Consider the following 9,005-nt stretch of genomic DNA (forward strand, 5'->3'; position numbering starts at 1 on the left):
CTGACCTGATGGCTCAGCAGGAACAGTTGAGCTTTTTCTAATCAGCTGCTGTGTGCGTGTGTGTGTGTGTGAGTGTGTGTGTGGGTGGGTGTGTGCGTGAGTGTGGGTGTGCGTGAGTGTGTGTGCGTGAGTGTGTGTACTTAGAAGGATTTTATTGATTCAACAGCTGAACCTGCAACCTCTGACAGATCCATTTGATCCAGTTTCTTACCGACAAAACCGAGTCAGAGCCGCAAAATCTCAGTACTCCACAAACGGTTCTGCTGCAGCAGAAGATCAGAACCTGAGCTTTAAACTGTTTCAAATATTGGGATTGAAAGCATTGGTTAGGAAGTTCACACGGACTCCACAAAGTATGTCTGCTTTCTTTTATTTTTTTCTTCAACACCAACAAAGGCTACAAATACAAAAAAGCCTTTTTACCCGTCTCAAACCCTGACCCACTTCTCTGCACACATTAAGCGTCTCATAGAAAAGACATAAATGCTGCTGTGGAGAAGGTCCACAGGTTCCTGGGGGGGCACCTCACTAACCACCTGTCCTCCTCCACCAACTCCACATCAAAAAGCACAACACCACAAACACACAACAACACCACAGAAACACAACATCAACACTGCAAACACACAACACCAATACCACAAACCCACAACAACATCAACACAACAAACACACAACAACACCACAGAAACACAACATCAACACCACAAACACACAACAACATCAACACAACAAACACACAACAACATCAACACAACAAACACACAACAACACCACAGAAACACAACATCAACACCACAAATACACAACAACATCAACACAACAAACACACAACAACATCAACACTGCAAACACACAACACCAATACCACAAACCCACAACAACATCAACACAACAAACACACAACAAAACCACAGAAACACAACATCAACACCACAAACACACAACAACATCAACACTGCAAACACACAACACCAATACCACAAACCCACAACAACATCAACACAACAAACACACAACACCACAGAAACACAACATCAACACCACAAACCCACAACAACATCAACACAACAAACACACAACACCACAGAAACACAACATCAACACCACAAACACACAACAACATCAACACAACAAACACACAACAACATCAACACTGCAAACACACAACATCAACACCACAAACCAACACAAACAACATGAACACAACAACACACAACAACACAACATCAACACCACAAACACACAACAACATCAACACAACACACAACAACATCAACACCACAAAGAACAACATCAACACTGCAAACACAAGACACCACAAACAAACAACATCAACACCACAAACCCACAACAACATCAACACAACAAACACACAACAACACCACAGAAACACAACATCAACTTCACAAACACACAACACCAACACCACAAAAACACAACATCAACACCACACACAACAACATCAACACCACAAACACACAACACCAATACCACAAACACACAAAAACATCAACACAACAAACACAAAACAACATAAACACCACAGACAAACAACAACATCAACACTGCAAACACACAACACCAATACCACAAACACACAACAACATCAACACAACAAACACACAACACCACAAACAAACAACAACATCAACACCACAAACACACAACAACATCAACACTGCAAACACACAACACCAATACCACAAACACACAAAAACATCAACACAACAAACACTCAACAACATCAACACTGCAAACACACAACACCAATACCACAAACACACAACAACATCAACACAACAAACACACAACACCACAAACAAACAACAACATCAACACCACAAACACACAACAACATCAACACCACAAACACACAACACCAATACCACAAACACACAACAACATCAACACCACAAACACACAACAACATCAACACTGCAAACACACAACACCAATACCACAAACACAAAAAAACATCAACACAACAAACACACACACAACAACATCAACACCACAAACAAACAACAACATCAACACCACAAACACACAACAACATAAACACCACAAACAAACAACAACATCAACACCACAAACACACAACACCACAAACAAACAACAACATCAATACCACAAACACACAACAACATCAACACTGCAAACACACAACACCAATACCACAAACACACAACAACATCAACACAACAAACACAACACCACAAACAAACAACAACATCAACACCACAAACACACAACAACATCAACACCACAAACAAACAACAACATCAACACCACAAACACACAACAACATCAACACCACAAACACACATCAACACCACAAACAAACAACAACATCAACACTGCAAACACACAACACAAATACCACAAACACACAACAACATCAACACAACAAACACACAACACCACAAACAAACAACAACATCAACACCACAAACACACAACAACATCAACACCACAAACAAACAACAACATCAACACCACAAACACACAACAACATCAACACCACAAACACACAACAACATCAACACAACAAACACACAACAACATCAACACTGCAAACACACAACACCAATACCACAAACCCACAACAACATCAACACAACAAACACACAACAAAACCACAGAAACACAACATCAACACCACAAACACACAACAACATCAACACTGCAAACACACAACACCAATACCACAAACCCACAACAACATCAACACAACAAACACACAACAACACCACAGAAACACAACATCAACACCACAAACCCACAACAACATCAACACAACAAACACACAACACCACAGAAACACAACATCAACACCACAAACACACAACAACATCAACACAACAAACACACAACAACATCAACACTGCAAACACACAACATCAACACCACAAACCAACACAAACAACATGAACACAACAACACACAACAACACAACATCAACACCACAAACACACAACAACATCAACACAACACACAACAACATCAACACCACAAAGAACAACATCAACACTGCAAACACAAGACACCACAAACAAACAACATCAACACCACAAACCCACAACAACATCAACACAACAAACACACAACAACACCACAGAAACACAACATCAACTTCACAAACACACAACACCAACACCACAAAAACACAACATCAACACCACACACAACAACATCAACACCACAAACACACAACACCAATACCACAAACACACAAAAACATCAACACAACAAACACAAAACAACATAAACACCACAGACAAACAACAACATCAACACTGCAAACACACAACACCAATACCACAAACACACAACAACATCAACACAACAAACACACAACACCACAAACAAACAACAACATCAACACCACAAACACACAACAACATCAACACTGCAAACACACACAACACCAATACCACAAACACACAAAAACATCAACACAACAAACACTCAACAACATCAACACTGCAAACACACAACACCAATACCACAAACACACAACAACATCAACACAACAAACACACAACACCACAAACAAACAACAACATCAACACCACAAACACACAACAACATCAACACCACAAACACACAACACCAATACCACAAACACACAACAACATCAACACCACAAACACACAACAACATCAACACTGCAAACACACAACACCAATACCACAAACAAACAACAACATCAACACCACAAACACACAACAACATAAACACCACAAACAAACAACAACATCAACACCACAAACACACAACACCACAAACAAACAACAACATCAATACCACAAACACACAACAACATCAACACTGCAAACACACAACACCAATACCACAAACACACAACAACAACACAACAAACACAACACCACAAACAAACAACAACATCAACACCACAAACACACAACAACATCAACACCACAAACAAACAACAACATCAACACCACAAACACACAACACCACAAACAAACAACAACATCAACACTGCAAACACACAACACAAATACCACAAACACACAACAACATCAACACCACAAACACACAACAACATCAACACCACAAACACACATCAACACCACAAACAAACAACAACATCAACACTGCAAACACACAACACAAATACCACAAACACACAACAACATCAACACAACAAACACACAACACCACAAACAAACAACAACATCAACACCACAAACACACAACAACATCAACACCACTGTTACGCCCCCTTTGTGTCTAGGGGTGCTAGGGGGGGCATAACATAAAAAGTAAAGGTTTGGCTACTGAAGTTGACTGTAACAAAAAACACCAAACGAATGTCTCCATAAAATAACCCAATTTATTTACAAATCAACAATCCAACAATAACTAAAAGTGAAGCTAAAAGGCTTCAGGGTGAACCCAGGCCAAAACAACAAACAAAACCCCAACTAACTGCAACATGTAATCTTACCTGCAACAAAAGAAAAGGGAAATCAAAGACAGAACGCTAACCTCCCTAACCTAACAAAACCAGGAGAAAACATGTACTAAACAAAATGGCGGTTCACCCCTACAGCTTCACTTAAACAAAATCATAAACCAAAGGACTAAACAGAGTGGGCACAGACAAAACTACAAACTACAAAGAACTACAAAGTGCAACACAAACTAAAACAAGTGGAGAAGACATAAACAAAATGGAGAAGAGAACAAAACAAAATGGAGAAGAGGGCCAAGCTGCAGTGGAGGCTTTTGCTGCAAGGCACCCTTCTCACCGACTGGATGTCCAAATGGTGCTTTTAAAGGCTGCCTCCACCAGCTTGTCCAAATGGAGGCCACACCCTTGACAGCACACCTGAAAATAATCACAGACATACAAACAAAGATCCACAAAAAACACAGAAGTCCCACTCTGATACAAAAATAACACACAAAACACAGAACAAACAAACAAAACAAAATCAAATACAGCCCCAGCTGTAACAACCACAAACAAACAACAACATCAACACCACAAACACAAAACACCACAAACAAACAACAACATCAATACCACAAACACACAACAACATCAACACCACAAACACACATCAACACCACAAACAAACAACAACATCAACACTGCAAACACACAACACCAATACCACAAACACACAACAACATCAACACAACAAACACACAACACCACAAACAAACAACAACATCAACACCACAAACACACAACAACATCAACACCACAAACAAACAACAACATCAACACCACAAACACACAACAACATCAACACCACAAACAAACAACAACATCAACACCACAAACACACAAAAACATCAACACTGCAAACACACATCAACACCAAAAACACACTACTTGGAGCACGTTTTGGGGGAAGCCCGGTCTCATGCGGAGAGACGGCGTCCATCCCACCCAGGACGGTGCCGCTCTTCTTTCTAGAAACATTTCTGCTAGCCTTAGTCTGTTAACCTGACAATCCAGAGACGAGACCCGGGCGCAGAGCAGCAGTGTAAAACGCTCCTCTGAGCCTCCCTTAGGGTTAGTGCCGGTGCAAAACCCATGCAGGGAAAGTCAAGCAGGTCCTAGCTTTAGCTTATGTGCTGAAAGACAAATGAAAGGAGCGCGTCATAGAAACCTTACAGTGACAGACAGCAGTTCTCACAAGCAGAATTATGATGTCATTAAATGCGGTTTATTAAACATTAGATCCATTTCCTCCAAGTCCCTCTTAGTCAACGAGTTAATCATTGATAACAACCTTAGTCTTCTAGCCTTAACAGAAACTTGGCTCCATCAGGATGACTATGTTAGATTGAATGAAGCAACCCCCCCCCCCCCACTTATGCTAACTATCAGAAATCCAGGATTTCAGGGAAAGGAGGTGGTTTGGCAGTAATATCACAGTCTAGCTTACTTCTCAGCCCTAAAGTTAAAAATGCTTATAATTCATTTGAAAACATCATTTTGTCTATAAATCACCCAAACAGGAAAACTCAAAAACCTGTTTTACTCATAATTATTTATCACCCCCCCGGCCCATATTCAGAATTTTTAACTGAGTTTTCCGACTTCCTATCGACTATTGTCTTGGATTCTGATCAAACTATAATATTAGGGGATTTTAATATTCATGTTGATGACCCCAGTGACTGTCTAGGAAAGGCTTTTGCAGCTTTATTAGATGATGTTGGTTTCACCCAAAGTGTGAATGAACCCACTCACTGTCATAAGCACACCCTGGACCTTGTTCTAACCCATGGGATAGAGATCAGCCAGCTGAGTGTCCTTCCTCTTAACCCCATCATTTCTGATCACTTTATGATTACCTTCCAGTTTACACTGGAACATCCTTCTGCCCCAGTGAATAAGAAACAGCTTAGAAGAACCTTAACTGACCGTTCTGTGTCTGAGTTTAAACACACAGTTCAGCCAGTACTTAGTGATATTCTGAGAAAATACTCTGAGTCCAGCTCCCATAGTATCAGTCCTAGTATAAATGACCACTTTGTTAATGATGCCTTACAAGCCCTCAGGAGTACACTCGATGTTGTTGCCCCCCTTGAAACCTAAGTTCGTCAGACAAAACCGAGTAGCACCGTGGTTTAACGCTGAAACTCGTTCTCTTAAACGAGAAACCCGTAAGTTGGAAAGGGAATGGCGCCCCTCCGGTTCAGAGCAGTCTCTGGATATCTGGAAACATAGCCTATTAAATTATAAAAAAGCTCTGCGTAGAGCTAGAAGCCAGTACTATTCAACCTTAATATCAGAGAATGGAAATAATCCAAGATTTATTTTTAGCACTATTGCTAAATTAACTCGCAGTCAGAGCTCAGTAGAACCACATGTTCCTGTTTCTCTCAGCTCTGATGATTTTCTTACATTTTTCGATAGTAAAATCTCAAATATTAGACATAAGTTAAATCAAGTTATTCCTACTATCAGTCCAGAACAGGCTGAAGCGGTAGAAATGGAGGCATCCATAGAAACCTCTGTAACATTAGACTGCTTCACTGCTGTGGATGAAGCGGAAATAACATCAATTATTACGTCCTCCAAATCCTCAACGTGTCTGTTAGACCCAATTCCCACTAGACTTTTTAAAGAACCTTTTCCCTAATTAATGATCCCATATTAACAATGATAAATACCTCTCTGGAAACGGGTTACGTGCCACAGTCTTTTAAATATGCAGTTGTTAAACCTCTTCTGAAAAAGCCCAGTTTGGATCCTAGCATCTTGGCCAACTATAGACCAATATCAAACCTGCCCTTTATTTCTAAAATCCTAGAAAGAGTTGTAGTTAAGCAGCTTTACTGCCACCTACAGGACAACAGCCACTTTGAAGACTTTCAGTCGGGGTTTAGACCTCACCACAGTACGGAAACTGCACTAGTTAGAGTCTCTAATGACTTGTTATTGGCCTCAGAAAAGGGACTACTTTCTATTCTGGTCCTGTTGGACCTCAGTGCAGCCTTTGACACTATCGACCACAGTATTTTACTCCATAGATTAGAGCAGGACATAGGGATCAGAGGATCTGCTCTCCAGTGGTTTAAATCCTATCTGTCTGATAGGTATCAGTTCGTTAATGTAAATGGCCATTCCTCTCAGTGCACTCGAGTTAACTATGGAGTCCCACAGGGCTCAGTCTTGGGACCCATCCTGTTTACGCTTTATATGCTACCCCTAGGAAACATAATCAGGAAACACAGCATTAATTTTCATTGTTATGCCGACGATACGCAGTTGTATTTATCCATGAAGCCTGACCAGAATGACCAGATAGAGAAACTGAACGCCTGCATCAGTGACATCAAGACCTGGATGACAATTAATGACCTCCTCTTGAACCCAGAAAAAACTGAGGTCATTATACTTGGTCCTAAAAACCTCAGAGATGCTCTGTCTGCTCAGATAGTCTCCCTGGATGGCATAAGTATAGCCCCCAATTCCACAGTTAGAAACCTTGGGGTTTTACTTGACCAGGATTTATCATTTAAGGCTCACATATCTCAGGCGTGTAGAACTGCCTTTTTTCACCTGTGGAATATTGCTAAGATCAGAAATATACTTTCTAAGAGTGATGCTGAACAACTCATCCATGCATTTGTTCCGTCGAGGCTGGATTACTGTAACTCCTTGTTAGCAGCGTGTCCTAAGAGTTCCTTAAGAAGTCTCCAGCTTGTTCAGAACGCAGCAGCTAGATTGTTAGCAGGAACTAGCAGAAGAGATCACATCACTCCTGTGTTGGTTTCACTTCACTGGATCCCAGTTGATTCCAGAATCAAGTTCAAGATCCTCCTGTTAACCTATAAGGCCTTACATGGAATGGCCCCGTCCTATCTTAAGGACCTCATAGTCCCTTACCATCCAATCAGAACACTTCACTCACTAAATGCAGGACTGCTTGTGGTTCCTAGAATTAGTCAAAGTACGGTTGGAGGTAGAGCGTTTAGCCACCAAGCCCCTGTCTTATGGAATAAACTCCCAGCTCATGGAAGAGAGGCCGACTCAGTTTCTACATTCAAAGCTAGACTGAAAACATTCCTCTGTGGACAGGCTTATTGTCAGACTAGTTAGTATTCAGAGATTATTTAACTTAATGTTAATGTGTTTAAATTAAACTGAATAACAATTAGTTGTTAGTAGGCTGCTAAATGTTAATGTAAAAAGGTGCTCCTACACCTGGCTGTGGTTCCTGTCTCAGGCTCGACTCGCGCCTTTGACTGTCCCCCCAACTCCATCCGGATGAAGCTCGTCTGCTGGACTTTAAATGTGTAGTTGTAGAGTTAGATAAGTTAATTCTTCTAGTTCTGGTAAATCGCCTGTCCGTCCTGGGGGAGGATCCCTCCTTCATGTGGGCACCCCTGAGGTTTCTTCTTTTTTTCTGGAATCCGTTTTTTTAAGGAGTTTTTCCTGATGGAAGGGGGGTCTAAGGGCAGGGATGCCGAGTTTGTTAGTTCATTTTAATATTCTTTTATTGAAT

This window comes from Oryzias latipes, chromosome 8 (genome assembly GCF_002234675.1).
Source record: "Oryzias latipes chromosome 8, ASM223467v1".
NCBI lineage: Eukaryota > Metazoa > Chordata > Actinopteri > Beloniformes > Adrianichthyidae > Oryzias > Oryzias latipes.